The following is a 16,913-nucleotide window of genomic DNA, read 5'->3' on the forward strand; positions in this document are numbered from 1 at the left end:
TACCCTACGAATCATTTTTCCAGATAAATGTATCAAATGTATTGGGATCTTGTTGTATCTTTTGAATGAGTGCCCACACTTCCTCATCATTCTTCCGTTCATCCCGTGCTTCATTTATCCAATCTGGTTGGATAATAGAAATGGCGCAAAGAAATGCTTCCACAGCCTCATCCTTTCTTAAGAGTGCATCTACCACAACATTTTTCTTCCCTTTTTTGTAGATGATTTCAAAGTCATAACCCAACATCTTTGTGACCCATTTTTGGTGCTCTTCTGAAGATAATCTTTGTTCTAAAAAGTATTTAAGACTATCATGATCTTTGAAGTGTCTTCCCATTATGTAGGATCACCATTTCTTAAGTGCATGTAGTATTGCCAACATTTCCTTCTCATAAATAATTTTGTGTAAATACTTTCCTTTGATTGGATGACTTTCGAAAGAAACGGGTCTTTCTTCTTGCATTAAAACAACACTGATTCCATTTCTTGAGGCATCACATTCCACAATAAAGGTTTTTGTGAAGTCCAATGTAGCTAAGACTAGTGCTTGACAAATTGCCTCTTTAAGATGTTCAAAGGCCTTCGTTGCTTCTGGAGTGCATGAAAATGCATCTTTCTTCAATAATGTTGTTAGAGGTGTTACTATTCTCCCATAATTATTAACAAACTTACGATAATACCTTGTCGACCCGAGAAATCCTTATAGATGCTTTATGGATGTGGGGATTTTCCATTCCTTAATGGTTTTAATTTTGCTAGGGTCTACCTTAACACCTTCATGAGATACAATATGACCCAGATATTCCACCTCTTATACTCCAAAGAAGCATTTGGAAATTTTTGCATATAATTGTTTCTCCTCCAATAGTTTGAGCACCATGTCAACATGTTGGACATGATCCTTCCAAGATTTGTTGTAGATTAGTATATCATCAAAAAATAATAGCGCAATTTTCTAAGGAAGGGTTTGAAAATGGAATTAATCAAACCTTGAAATGTAGATGGTGCATTAGTAAGGCCAAAAGGCATGACCAAAATTTCATAATGACCCTCATGAGTTCTAAATGTTGTTTTTGGAATGTCTTCAATCTTCATTCTGATTTGATGATATCCTGAACGAAGATCCAACTTGGTGACGTAAATTGATCCATGCAATTCATCCACTAATTCATCAATGGCAGGAATGGGAAATTTATCTTTAATAGTGAGCTTGTTGAGCTCCCTATAATCTAGACACATGCGCCATGATCCATCCTTCTTGTCAAATAATACTACTGGAGAAGAGAAAGAACTTTGACTAGGTTGAATTATACCATCCTCTGGCATTTCTACAACCATAAGTTCAATTTCACTCTTTTGGGCATAGGGATATCTATACGGCTTGATGTTTGGAGGAACACTTCCTAGAATCAAATGAATAGCATGATCATGATCACGAATAGGTGGGAGACCTTTCGGAGTCTCAAATACCTTGGAATGATTGTCCAAGACGTTTTGGAGATCGGGAGAAATAGATTATTTCAATGTGAGAACCTCTAGTGAACATAATTGTGCAATTACACCTCATTGTTCCTTCTTTAGAAGCTTTGTCATACCATTAGAGTTGATTATATTTCCCAGTTTCCCTGCAATACCCCTTAATTCAACTTTCTTTCCTTCTGCAGAAAATTTCATGAAAAGTTCTTGAAAATTAAAAGCTATTGTACCCAAGAATTGTAGCCATTGGACTCCTAGTACAACATCAGCACCACCCATTGGAATGGAAATCATTGGACTATTCAATACATATTCTTCCATGGATAACTTGATATTATGGAACTTTCGAGAGCAATTTATGGTTCCCCCACTTGTAACCATCACTTGACACTCTGGTGCTGGATATAGGAAGCAATTCAATTCCTTTGCTATCTTACAATGAATAAAATTATGGGTACTTCCCGAATCAATCAACAATATTACCTTTTTCTTCTTGATATGTCCTTCTATCTTGATAGTTTGAGGATTGGTAATTCCAGGAAATGCATTACAAGATATGGTTGGATTCATTTCTTCTTTATCTAGGGCTTTTTCCTGGAGTATATCCTCTTCTTTTGACATTTCTTATTCCTTTTCTTCCTCCTCTTTACAATCTATGTAGAATAATTTCTTCTCAGCACACCTATGGCCTTTAGTGTATTTGCTATCACAACTGTAACAAAGCACTTTTTCTCTTTTTTTCCAATTGTTGTGGTGTCAACCTTGTAGGTTGCGGAAGGCTAGGGGTAGCAACACTTCCATATTTATAGTTGTGAGTGGTATGCTTCCTGGTTGCCATAATTTTTCTTTCCATTTTTCTTTCTAACCTGAATGCCTTCTCCAATGAATTAGGTTCCCAAAGGTGAACCTCATGTTGGATATTATCCTTTAAAGTCCCTATGAACACATCAATCATATGCTCCTCTGGAATATCTTTTACCCTTATGTTCAATTTTTATATGTCCTCAATGTGCTCCATCATTGAACCCTTTCGTTTGAGATTTATCAATTGGCTAAAAAAGGTGTTGCTTTTTGTATCCTCATAATGTGCTATCATTTCCTCGTAAAAATTGCCCAAGTGACAATTTGTTTACAAGAGCAAAGCCATCGATACCATACAAACTGATTTGGTTCCAAATATAAAGTTGCAATACATACCTTATGTGTGTTTTGTACATTATGAAGATCAAAAAATTTCTCCATCTGTAGTATCCACGTTCTAGTATCCTTGCCATCAAACTTCCTTATATTGATTTTTGGAACATGGTGGGTCTTCAATCCAACATTAGTGTCTATGAAATCATGATTAATATTTATTTTTTTCTCATCATGAGTTTCCTTTACTACCCTTTCACCATTAGTGACAATTTCTTGTAGCAACTTATTCAAATTTATCTTCAATTCTTCCATATTATCATCCATGCCATTCATCTTAGCTTCCATCTTAGCGTCCACACCGTCCATATTAGTTTACACGTTGTCCATATTAGTTTCCACACCGTCCATATTAGTTTCCAAGTCATTCATCTTAACTTCTACACCTTTCTTTAAACCATCCGTATTAGCTTCTACGTCTTTCTTTAAACCATCCATCTTATTTTCTGTTACCTTTTGTGCGAGTGAAATTTTTTGCACTTGGTTTCGTAATATTGATATCTCATGTTGCATTTCTTCCTCTTCTTCATGAGTCATGCCAGAGCATTTAGGTTGCTTACTAGGTGTTTCCATTTTCTTTCTTCAGGGCATCAATTACCGATAATAATGCTTCACTATGCCCTTTGAAGTCCTTCAAATTAAATTTTCAAACCAAGATTATGCAAAAATTTAAAAAATACACACCTTTTTTCACTTGTAGGAGCTCGATATTGAATATGATGTACCTCTGTAATTTTAGATCTCCCAGTTCTGAAATAGTGACCTACAGTAGCCCTCTACGTCCTCTTTCCAATGCCACCAGTCTGATAAAAATTGGATTCTCCAAGGAAGAGTTATGCCAAATCTCCCATGGTGACCTGATTATAGACTAGTTCAGTAGAGTGAACTTGTACAACATGCCACGTGTCACTGTTTCGACCTTAGTACCTGAAACTGATACAATGAAAACTAGAGGTTGTCCTCTTTATGAAAATTCTTACGAGATTCCAATCTGATGCTCAAAACAAAAGTTATGACGATTTTCACTAGGTCACCGGTTTGGAATGTAATTCGGGTGTCTGCAAAAACACCAACTTCCTCAGATCATATCTTCGCAAATATAGCGAGAAAAGTTCTGAAATTTGGACCCAAAGTTCAGAACTATTTCGACCCAAATGGTTTTTTTTTAGCTTCTTAAATGTCACAGAAAATAATGTTATAGCAACAATGGCACGATGACCTGTTTGGAGCAGCAAAACCCTAGAATCCAAAGCTCTCATACCAAATGTTATGAAACTAGCTCACAAAAAGATAGAAAAGATAGATCAACACCTTGGAAATAAGCCTCTTCGAGGGGGAAACCTCCTTTACATTACACAAATGAACAATTCTCAGATGATTCAAATGACAAAACCTCATTTTTATATATAGGATTCTACAGGATCACAATATAACCAAGCCAACCTAACAATAATAATATAAAGGCACAAAAATAACAATAGAGGGATTCTATGGGGCACATTAATAACAATATGGGGACAATAGGGGCTCAATAATAATAATAATGGCTACAACTACAATAGTAATGGGGGAATCACTAATATTATAGGGACCTAACAAATTTAACTTGGAAACATGAGAAAAAATCTCACCAAATTCAATTCCCTCTACCCTGGAATAACTATCTTCCACTAATTGAACTCTGTATTTCTCCAATTTTCTTTCTACATTAAACAATGTTTTAAATACTAATTTTCTACCAATGGGTTTTCTTCGAGTCAACAACTCCACTAGATCGCAAGCCTCATTTTTTAAAGGCTCTCTTTTCTTCAACCATGGAATTTTCCTACAGTTTTCCATATTTTGAATCCACTGCCTCCCTAATAGTTATAGGATCATCATTGGTAATAATCAAATCAAATTCTAAATGGAAATCAAGTGGAGTATACCTTTATGGCTACATTCTTTCTCGAAATGGTCCCCTCAATACAAGATTATGTGTCTTTAGAATGTTTTAGCCTAAGTTAGAGTTAAATTGATTGGTTTCCCTCATATATATTGTGGATTTATTTACCTCTTAGATTGACAGTCACAACATGAGATTATTTGTCTCTTGTTTTAGTATTATTCTCTCTTGTGCAATAGGGATGCCCAATTGAGTGACTTTACTTGGGTGGAATTGTTATGTGACCTTATATCTTTTCATGAATGCTTATGGTGGATATGGGATGAGGCATAGTGAAGTAAATTTGTTTATTTTCTCTTTTTTGGTATTGTGTTTCATTACGTCAATGTTCACGTGTTAAGTTATTTTATTTGGTATTTTCTTTATTTTCCTTATTCAAATGAACCCTTCCTTTAATTACTTGAGGAATAATGGTAATTTTCTCTCTCTTAATCATCCCGAAAAATTTGAGAACCTTGATATTACACCCTACATTAACTTGGTTTATTTTGTCTAAAATAATATGATCTTATTATCATTCTTAAGGAAACCCTAGAATAATTTGAATCCTATATTCCATATGCCCTATATAGAAAATGAACTAGTCCAACTAGATTTGCATTTATTTTAATTCCTAAAAAATATTTATTTGCTTTGTGGTAGAGGAGGGTTAACTTATACGAAGATTTAATATTTTTTGTAGTTAAATAAGTACATATCCATGTCCTATGGTTAGATATTGTTGAAAAATGTATTGGATAATTGGAATTATTATTTTAATTTCATTCTTCAACCATTTCTAATGTTTATATCAAAATTTTATGTGATATTATATGCCTTCAAGAAATTTTGTAACTTAGTTCCTACTTTTCTCTTCAATTTATCCTTCATTATATGTTTCTTATTCAAATTTTTAAGGTATATTTTCTACTATTATGAACATTTGTATTACTATAATATGCTAATTTAAAACCCGCAACATTGAGTATTTTCCTTGTTTGGTATGTTCAAGAAATTCATTTGATCTTCTTTAGGTCAACCATAGCCTCTATATTGAATCATAACAAGGTCAACAACCCAACTCCAAAATTACTTCTTTATTCTCCTCAAGCCCTAATTTATTATACCAATATTAGGTGGATTTTCATTGTAGGAGCCTGACATACACTTAGCTTAAGTCTCTTGGTTATTTGACCCATTCCATACTAGGGAAGCCTCCCTTGAGTTGGATTGTATCCATCACCCAATTGATGGGAATAATTACTGAGGTGACAATTATGAAACTCTTGATTGTTACTCATTGTCTAGATCGCTTAGTCAAGCTTTGCATAGTTAGATGCTAGATTTTATTGTAACAAGTCTAATACTCCCCACAAGTCCATGCAGGAACAAAATAATGATTAGTGTAGAGTTAGTAATTGATGATGTTCCAATAGATACTTTTGTAAGCATTAGGAAAATTCAAAACTTAAAACTTGTGGCTAGGAAACATGATTTTCACTCAATGAACTTGTGACATAACACTTGCATTCATGAATATTAAAAAATACCCCTAATTGATTGGATATTTATGAATATCTCTCTAGTTACTTCTATTGGGCCACCTCACCCCCCACAATACGAATTTCTAATAATAAAATCCCATAATTTTACTAGATAGCCCTTTTTATACCCCCGATACTTATAAACCTCTTGGTACCACACGTCTCTAGTATACGTACAATAGATGTACCTTGTTTTTCACAATTTTAAAACCTTCTTTAAATGAACATGATAAGATATCGGTCAATAAGGTGAAGCACCACAAGCTAAGAAAGGTTCTTAAAACTTGAATCAAGAGGGTGGAAAATGTTTCAGCTCCTATTGTAGTGATTTTATGTTCCATAAAAGGTCATCCACAAGGAAAAGTAGAGAGATAAATGAATGGTTGATAAAAATATTATGTAGGTCATTGTAGAAAATGATTGTGTGGCATAGCTCTATAGTGAATTTAATTAACTATATAATTTTCCGTATACTCTCATTTGATTAAGAATAAATTTACAATCCTTAGATATTCGTATTGGGTTCTCCCACATAAATTTTTTAAGATAAATATTTAGGTAATGTGGATCAATATTATTTTTATAGTAATTAAGGAATTTATGTAGCCCATTTATTTGTAAACAAGAGTGGAATATTTCTAATAGCCCACAAAGAGAGGACGGGTCACAAGATAGATTTAAATATGAATTGAGTGGAGAATCATTCTTTCCCTTAACCGCATAAGCTATACTTAATTAACAATTATAAATATATAACCATTTTGAAGAACCAACCATTAGAATATCTTAAATAATATACAAATCAAATTGTGTAAATCATACATGAATAATTCAAAAAGTATTAAAATTATTTTTATCAAACATGATCATATTTTAAATAAAAGATATCCATGTCTTAAAATTACAATGTGAATATATTTCAAATAATCTCATGGTGCAGTGTAACTAATAGTTAGTCTTTAAGTGAAACTTTTTGAAATTTTTTTTCTTTATTTTCGGATCTCATTTGTCTAGACTCCGACAAAGTCTCATTGAAATCACAAGTTTGACACGTGAAATCTTGACAATCGAAGTGCCCCATAGGTTTTTGAGGGTGTTGAATCCAAATATGAAGTCAGAATTCTAGTTTAAACAACACAAATCAAGATTTGACCACAAATATTTTTGCTTAATTCTGACCTAAAATCTGTCTAAAACTCTGAAAAGTCTCACTTAAAGATTATTATGTAACAAACAGATAATATTTCTCTTTCCATATATTATTCAAACTAAATATTCGTTTAATATGGTCCAATCTTATTTCTAATTAAAAAATTTATGTAGTTCATTTAAGTGTAGACAAAGGTGAGATATTCCCCCATAAACTGATTTTTATTATTTATATTATAGCGATTATAAATAAGTCTCCTAACTCTACAATGAATTTTATGAACTCTATAATTTCTCTTGTAATCGCTTTTGATAAGGAATAAAGATATGCTCCTTCATACTCTTATTAGGTTTTATACAAATTTTTCAATGTAACTATTTTGGTAATGCCAGTCATCTTATTTCTGAGTTGTTAAAAAATCTATGTAATCCATTCATTTGTAAAAAAAAAATGGGAATATTTATGATAGCTCAAAAAAAAAATGACATGTCACAATATATAATTAGATTTAAATATAAATAAATTAGAAAAAGATTTTAGTATTAAATATGTAAATTAAACTAAACTTAATTAACAATAATAATTTTTAACTATTTTGAAACACCAACCATATTATATATATATATATATATATATATATATTTCTGAAAATCTTCATTACCTTTTTCAAAGTTCTTAAATTTCTATTACCACTTTTATTATAGCTTTACATATTTTTTATATTATATATAAAAATAAAAAATCTCAGTTTGACATCATAATAATCTTTCATTTAACTTCTGTAAATTGATTTAGACAGCCGGGTCCCATACAGAGGAAATTGATTTAGACACATCGGTCCCATACAGAGTAAGTGAGATAGTGACTTCTCATGATTTTCACTTCCTTAGACTGTACATGAAACGTCATTTAAAAATAATAATTAAATAGATTAATTAAATATTTTTTAAGAAATTTAATATTAATAAATAATTATTAAATTGTTTATAATTTATTAGAAAGAGAAATATTATATATATAATATGTTAAAAAATTATAATATATATAGAAAAATATAAAAGGAAATTTCCAAAAATAAATTAAGAATAAAGAATTAAAATTTATAAAAACCAAATTAAAATTAAGAATAATTATATATAGAGATAAATATTGATATAAATATACAATATTATTGATAATTAGTTTAAGTTTATGTAAAGTCTAAATTTAAGAAGTTTTTGAGAGAAATCAAATCTCTGTTGAGATATAAATATTTCCTCAACTTTTATATCAAAAAAAAGTTTCCATCTTAAAAATATTTTATCTTTTTAACACAAAACAAAAATAAATATATACTATTTATTTATATAAATAAAAACTTCATATAAAATATTATATTTTTAATATTTAATTTCCCAAATGGGGGTGAGAACCCAAACAAATGTGGTCATCGGGCCCCATGAGTGACAAATGGGTCAGAGGGGAGGGTCATACATGAGTATTAGCTCTCAAGCATACGATTATTTAGGATTCCTAGGGAAAGGGAAGCGACAATTGGTTGATAAGCGAGATGAGGAAGGTGTTGGGATTTTGGTTTAGTGTTGACGTTTGATGGTGGAACTATACTTGGTCTCATGCTCAATGACAAAAGAGGTGAAAGAGGCATGAGAGAATTGGTTGTTTCTTGATTTTCTTCTCGGAATTGTGGTTTTCTTTGTATAACGGAGCCCAATTCCTAGTTTTTCTCAGGCCTTGCAAGATCAGACTTGGTTCGAAGGTGCGGTGTGAAGGAAAATGTTATTTTTTTATCATTTGGGGTAAGGAGCATCGCTGTGAAAGTTGGCAAGGCCATGGTGAGAGCGGTGTTTGGGAGGCGTATTGTTTCTTGAGAACACTGAAGTGACTGGTGTGGTGGGAAATGTGAAGGCAGTGCTAAAGGTGTTGCCTGAAGTTCGGTTTGGTGGACAGGAGGGAAAAAATTCACTTCACCAGATGGGGCAGCACATCCAGAAGAATTGGGCATGATTGAGTGAGAGATGCGTCTTAATACTCAACAAGGGGCGTCTCACCTCATAGTGAAGCCAGGGATGTGGAGGGAGGAGGCCCTTGCATTGGCAACCATGGTGGATGGAAGGGGGAGCAAACCAGTGGGCGAGGAGCATGCAAAATATCATCGTGGTCAACGAGGTGGTCAGAATCAGAGGCAGTTAACTCAGCGTCGTGGTGACCACGACATGAAAATACCCTGCACTCGTAGCAATTCATGGACTCTCGTCACTTGGAGAGGTGGTGAGCACAAGAGGGCCCATGCAACTCCAAACAATGGCCACTGTGACACCCGGACTTACAAGGAGTCCAAACAATGGCCACTATGCTGCTTGGAAAACTGTCAAGACCTAATGTAATCCTTGGTGGACCGGGTAGTTGTGGTAGAACAAATTAATCTAGAAAAACACGATGAGCTTATGGCAACACTAGAACACATGCATAACTTCTAGGTAAGGAGCGAGAGTGGTGGTAGTTCGACGGGGACAAAACCATCTAGTGGAGAAACAGCTCGAGAATTGGATGGCGCACTTCGAAGGTCACTTTTACTGCAACTTCCGTCCTCCCCCTACTCCTTTAACTCCTCCTTGCAACCCAACTTCACTCACCTCAGACAATTAGTATGTCCTTTGGTTTTCTTCATGTTTTGTTCCACTATTGGAGCCTATGACCCTCTCATTTGGAACCTATGACCCTCTCATTTGTGGTCCCGGTGAGACCACATGGTTTTTGGAATCTCGAATATATATCATTTTTTTCTAAATAAATAAAATAATAACTTAAAAAAAATATAATATTTATTTTTTATTTTTTTATTAGCTAATGTATGAATACTTAATCATCTCATAACACTAAAATTATCTCATACCACTAAAGTTAAATGCTATTTTATTTTTCTTTATTAGATGTTGTTAAAATTTAATTGTATTAATTTTTTAAATGTTTTTCCTATATATTTTATATAATCTATTTTTTATATATGTTTTCTTAATTATTTATTCAACTCTTTTTAAAATATTTTTTATTTCCCTATTAAGTACTAAAGATAACATATAACAATTTTAAAAAATATTTTTAATTCAATATAAAATACTAGAAATAATTTTCATCCTTTATCGTTTGGAAAATCAATCCTAAGTAGTTTACTCAAGTAAGACGGGCACTCGAGTTTTACGTGGGTAGAATGAGATGCCACTCAAGCTTCCTCGATGCAACTTCAGAAGTCGCCCTAAGTTGAACAGCCCATCTTCAACTTCAAGTCAAGACATGTACTTGAAAGTCTCAGTTCGGAGCACGAGAGTTGAACAAGACTTTTCAGTATCAATATCAGTTCAGAGGTATTTGGAAGTATCAGTTCAGAGTCATTAGAAAGTATCACTTTAGTGCACGAGCCTACAACACGGGCGTAGAACCAGATCCATGTAATTAGGGTTATGGTTTAGGGTTTCCAATTTTATTAGCAAGGGTCCGTGTAGCCAGGTGCCATTGCGATGTAAAGAGGTCATCTTGAGTGAACCAGATGGATAACACTTCTAGCTCGAGGATTACCAGAAAGCACCAGGAGTATCCTATACTAGTGCCGTTAATGCAACTGGCATCTCCATGCCTAGACAATACCGATAACGAAAATCCTGGGATAACAAAAATCAAAATCCATTTCAAACGATTTCAAAAGCAGACAAGCGGACCATAGAAATCATGCTGATCAATCCCAATATAATCAGGTAAATTTTTCCTCGTCTGATCTGCCTTTCCAGCCTTATCCATACCAATATCCTCGTCAGCTAAATTATTGTTTTTTCTTTTACGTTAGGATCAGATGGAAATGGAATTGATTTCATCAAACCCAAACGCAATCATTCTATTTAGAGGTTGTGGTTGTGCTTGATGAGGATGAATTCCATCTTCATCTCTTCATGAAAAAGAAGAAGAGTCAGTGAGTAATTTAGCAGGATATGGAAAGACAGAACAGATGAAGAATAATTTACGTACGTGATATTGGGAGTGATGAGGATGAACTCCTTGGACCGGTTGTTTGCGTTTGGCATATCGTTGTCAAATTTAGAACCATGCGGCCAGATGAACGAGGTGCAAGTCACCATCGGAATTTCGTTCTTTGAACATAATTATTTTTTATGGGTATCTTGAATGTTCCCTCATATAATGTCTCACGAATGCTGTGATAACGAAAGTGAACCTGAAGGAAAAGTGCACGGACATTGTTTATTACCTAAGTTAAATCTCATTTCATATGTGCAGAAATTGAGATTTAGATTCTTTATGTGAGGCCATATGATTGTTCTAAGGTTTTGATCTGTTACGAGCTTTAGGATTTATATTCGAAGATCCACCGTAATTATTCAGTATGGTAACTGCATCAATCAGCATTTGCTTTTTTTGATAGATTAGATTTGAATTCCAACCGAATCTGCATTTACATCTGCAGTTGGCCAACTAAATACTTATAGTTTGCAGGCATGACACCCGAGCAGTGAGCTTCATAATGTTTCATGGCCAAGAAGCATGAGCGTTAATTTTTTATCGATATCTGCCACTTACAAAATTATTTTTTATATCACCTGCAATAATCTCATATTGTTTTTGTACTCAAATGCTGAAATTAGGGATTTTATTGATTTCCTACGCATTTTATAAGTCATAAAAAATATTCTAAAGAGAAATATTTGAAATAATATTTGTTTACATGATTTCGTTAGCTAAATAAATAATCACAGTAGTGGTAGTATATCATTACTATGATATACTGTCTAAAAATTTAGTGAAATAAAATGAAGAGAAACCCAAAAGACACCATTAGTGAAATAAAATTAAGAGAAACCCAAGAAAAACCATGGTACATTTAATGCAATCTTTATATGTCAATCCACTTTCATTATTTTCAAAATAGAAAAAACATACGAGGGATCTAACCAACAAAAGCCAGGGTTGGTCTTACCTTGCCCCTCATAGCGACAAAGCAAAATACATTAAAAATTAATAATTATTTGTAAACCTTATGGCTATATGTTTAATGTTATAATAATAGTTTGTTGCATATCTCCTTGTGATGCCAAAGATAGATAGATATATCTTTGGTTGTCGCTATATTTGATTGTAATATATTTAAAATTGTTTGCAGAAATTTTGTCGATATTGAGTTTTTAAGCTGTCAATCAGGAACATATATTTTACATGTGAACTTCAAAAATATTTAGTCAATTTTAATATCATATTTGTCTTACGTTGGAAATGGATAACGTTATAAAAGCAAATATATTATTTACCTTTTATCTTTTTTGATGTGTAAAGTTTTTAGTGAAAAAATTTGTATATATATAAATGATAAGATTGAATGGAGAATATATCTATTCATATAAGATCAAATTCTAAAAAATTTCATATTTTACATTGATTTATTCGTCATAGGATGAACAGAAAATATTTATACAAATAATTGAGTAATGAATGTCATATCAATAGTTGAAGTTTTCTAAATTTTTAATTTTGATTTTGAAATTGCATATTATTTGTTCAAAATATTTAAACATGTTTCATATTAAGTTTATAAGATTTTTTAGAATATATAATAGTAATATTATATTGAGATTTATTATTAAGTTTTAATTTAATTTTATTAATAATATTTATACTTTTAAAATAATTTTTACACTAAATTATTTTAATCTAAATTAATTATTAATAACTTTATTTTAGACATTTTATTTATTAATAAATATTATATTTAATATTTCAATGAATATATTAATTAATAAAACAATAATTTATTATAATTAACATCAATTTATTAAAAATTATTCCTAGTATAATACTTACTTAATATCCTATTAATATATAAATATTTATATGTTATTAATATTTAATTATAGCATGAATGTAATTTTAAGATATATAAAAAATATTAATCTATATTTGTAAATTAATAAACTAATAGACTCATTACTATAATCAAAGTATATAAATTTGTAAATTAATAAGAGAATAAGTATGAATAGATTCGTTACTATAATATAATTGTATAAATCCTTTGTTCAATGTTCAATACTATGTTTAAGTTCATAGTTTTATCTATTTTTTTATTTAAAAATAAAATCTAGATGGAAACAAATTATAATCTGACCAAATAATTATAATCTTACCAAAATTATTTATATATATATATATATATATATATATATATATATATATATATATCTTATTTAAATTTATATTTTTAATAAAAGAATATTTTAATTTAATGGTTTTATATATTGTTTACATTATATTTATTTTTAAATATCTTTTTAATAAAGAAAAAATAATCAAAACTATTTTTCATATAAAAAATAATGTAATTCACCAAAACTTTAATGTTTTGGGTTTAGAATATTAATTCTAAGTTTTATATTATTAATGATAGGATTTAATGTTTATTTTAGGGTTTGTAATATTTATCTTAGGGTTTATATCTCTTGGCTTTATAATATTAATCCCTTGGGTTTGTGACAAATATTTTCTCAATATGGAAAGCAATCAATCATGGTCATATATGGTCAATCATGGTTAGCATTGGTCAAACATGGTGGACCATAGTCAATTATGGTCTACCATAGTCCTCACATTTTGGCAAAGATTGTCTCAATATGAATATCAACCATGGACAACCATTGTCCAAACATAGCATTATGAGAAATATTGCCTCATGGTCATCAAAGTTTATATACCTTCACTTTATAATATTAATCCCTTGGGTTTATTAGTGCATAGGGTTTATTATATCAATCTCTTAGGTTTATTAATCTAAGCATTCATATTACTAAGGTATAAAATTATTGATAAAGTTTATAATATTATTCATAGAGTTTAATATAAATCTCTTTAGATTATAATCCACTTGGTCTATTATATAAATTCTTTAAGATATGGAAATGGAATTCATCCTCATAAAACCCAACCATAGATGGATCACTCCTCGTCTGAGTATGTTAAACTATGGAAATTGGAATTGGAATGTGTTAAACTATTTTAGAGAAATAGAATGATCCATGGTTGGTTTTGATGAGGATGAATTCCATCCCATCTTTAACGGAAAAAGAAAAAGAATAATTTACCAGATTACTCAAAAGAAAGAGGATGGAAAGGCATAACATATGAAGAATAATTTACATACATGATATTGGGAGTGATGAGGATGAATGCCATGGACCGACTTTCAAATTTAGAACCATGCAGCCAGATGAACGAGGTACAATCACCAATAGAATGATGAGCTTTGATCCTTGAAAGCATATACTCCATTATTTATAACATCTTGTCTAAAGCACCAAAAATTCCAAATATTGCGATGACAACATCAAGATTGATCTTTTGATTGAGATCATCATCGCAATCGACCGTTGAAGGGCTTATCCGTGATGCAGGTCTACCTTGCAAAACCCAGAATCTTTCCCACTCTCCTGCATATAAAAATGCACCTACAATAACTGTCCAAGCAAGACTCCTAGTCCGGGTAAATTCTACACCATTCATTTGTGGAAGCTTCTCAAACATCTGTTCACAAATTTTATGGTTTCAATTCCTCCTTGAACTCATCACCATATGTTAAATTCAATACAACACCTCTGCAATTAATTATCATGTCTGGCAATTAAACACTTCTTCAGCTTAAAACTTGATCCATCGAATGGGTTGAATCCCTCGCATCGTTCAAGGCCGAGCACCCATCTGTAATTAAAATCTGTTCCAATCAATTAAAATAGATAGAGTTTAAAACAGAACTCTACACCTCATACAGCTCTGTGTCTGAGTTCAAATCAATTTCATTCAACAGCGTTTTAACCAACAGCTTCTCTCCAACGTAATTTCATTCAGCTTACCATCAAACGACAATCGATTTTAAGCATTTTAATATCAATGAAATCGCCACTAAAAATAACATTTGCCCACACAAAATTACAGTCCTTCGATCCTTGGATTACCCATTTAATTCGGCATTTAACACTACAATTCAACCTCACAGCATTCGATTTCGTTTAACTTCACAGCGTTTGGTTTCAAGTACATATAACACCTGCATTAAATCCACAAATGAACCAAAACACGACTTCCAAGTCGTGATCTTAAATACGTTGTCTATTTTCAATTTGATTCAACCACAAATCGACAGTAACAATAGTAACCCTCTATTTCATTCGATTCAAACACAGATTGACAGTAAATTCAAATTTCTCTACACACGTAAAGTCTCACAGATTCACTATGTACACAATTCAGAAAAAGTCCTTCATAAATAAACATGAAGTTAAATACAAAAAAAACCTCTTGGTTCATGGCAGATTTTCAATTCAATGGCCCTTTACAAAATCCCATAGGCTTACAAACTTATTTCCCTATTCTCCCCTCTCCTCTCTCTATTCTATTCTCCCTCTTCCATTTTTTTTCCAAAAAGAAGTTGTACATCAGTCATACCTAACTACTTCTTCCCACATGAAGAATTAGTTATTCAGTTATAACTCATCTTTATCATCATTTAACTAAACTAGACCACTTTTAACTACCTACCCTTATTGAAATTAACGCAAATTTAACAACTAAGCCTTCCTCAAGTCTTGCATTTAGCCACAACATGTGACCACCCCATCACATTGCTGGCCCGATCTAGATGCTCCTGCATCAGACTCTCATGGTTGAAAACATTCATGATCTCCTGATCATGTGCTTCCAAAAAGGTGTGAAGAAAAAATAAAATTTCCTCCTGGATCCCAGACTTTGTCCTGGAGTTGTCCATATGCTCTGCTCCTCTGTTTAGGCAGCATGTCAGTTGCTTCCTGCTTCATCTTCCTTCTCTGGTCACAATAGTTTGGAGCTGAAAACACCGTAATAAGTTTGTTTTTGTGTTCAATTTCATCTTCCTCTTTAACTTCATGAGACCTGACCACCTGCGCAAGATTGTTTTCTTGGAAAAATCTTTTGGTCACATCTTCTCCAAAAGACAAACCAACCTCTCGTTTGTTGGGTCCACGCCCTTTATGGAGCTGTGGATCGCTACAAAGTATTTCACACATCAGACCCTCTTCAGGTGGCTCTCGGAACCGAACAATGTCTTTGATATCATCCCGTTTTATACTATCAACACTAAAACGACTATCACGGACAACAAAAATCTTGTCATTGAGGACATGAGCCAAAAGCAAACAACAAAACGCTTCAGTGAAAAGCTCAACCATACTTCCACTGTACTTGGACTTGACTTCGCCCTCAAAACTATAAATCTAGTTCTTACTCCTGCTTCCATGATTTCCTCTTGGACACATATACTTGAATACGAATGGCACAAGTACGACTTCAACTGAAAATGATCCTCGATCAACAAAATCACCATTAAAAAGATAAGGATTGTCCTCCGAAGGAAGCCTACTAACCTCAAAGATGTTAAAAAGGTCATAATGCTGACCATGGATGTCATCACAAACAGTGAATTGCTTTCCATTCGGAGAAATCGCCTCCAGTGAATCCTTTACTTGCAATAATATTTGAAATGCACACCTTCTGCGTATACTTTTCTAATTCTTGAAGTCATCCATCTTTATAAATTCCAATGTTA

At 32.2% G+C, this 16,913-nt stretch overlaps 1 pseudogene; it reads right to left on the reverse strand.

The window, feature by feature from the left end:
- Positions 1–16,020: 16,020 nt before the first annotated feature.
- Positions 16,021–16,536, reverse strand: LOC149251422 (serine/threonine-protein phosphatase 5 pseudogene; annotated as a pseudogene).
- Between the last annotated feature and the right edge of the window lie 377 nt (positions 16,537–16,913).

This window comes from Pinus tabuliformis, chromosome 7 (genome assembly GCF_031772625.1).
Source record: "Pinus tabuliformis cultivar Carrire ecotype Pingquan chromosome 7, CPIR1, whole genome shotgun sequence".
Taxonomy (NCBI): Eukaryota; Viridiplantae; Streptophyta; class Pinopsida; order Pinales; family Pinaceae; genus Pinus; species Pinus tabuliformis.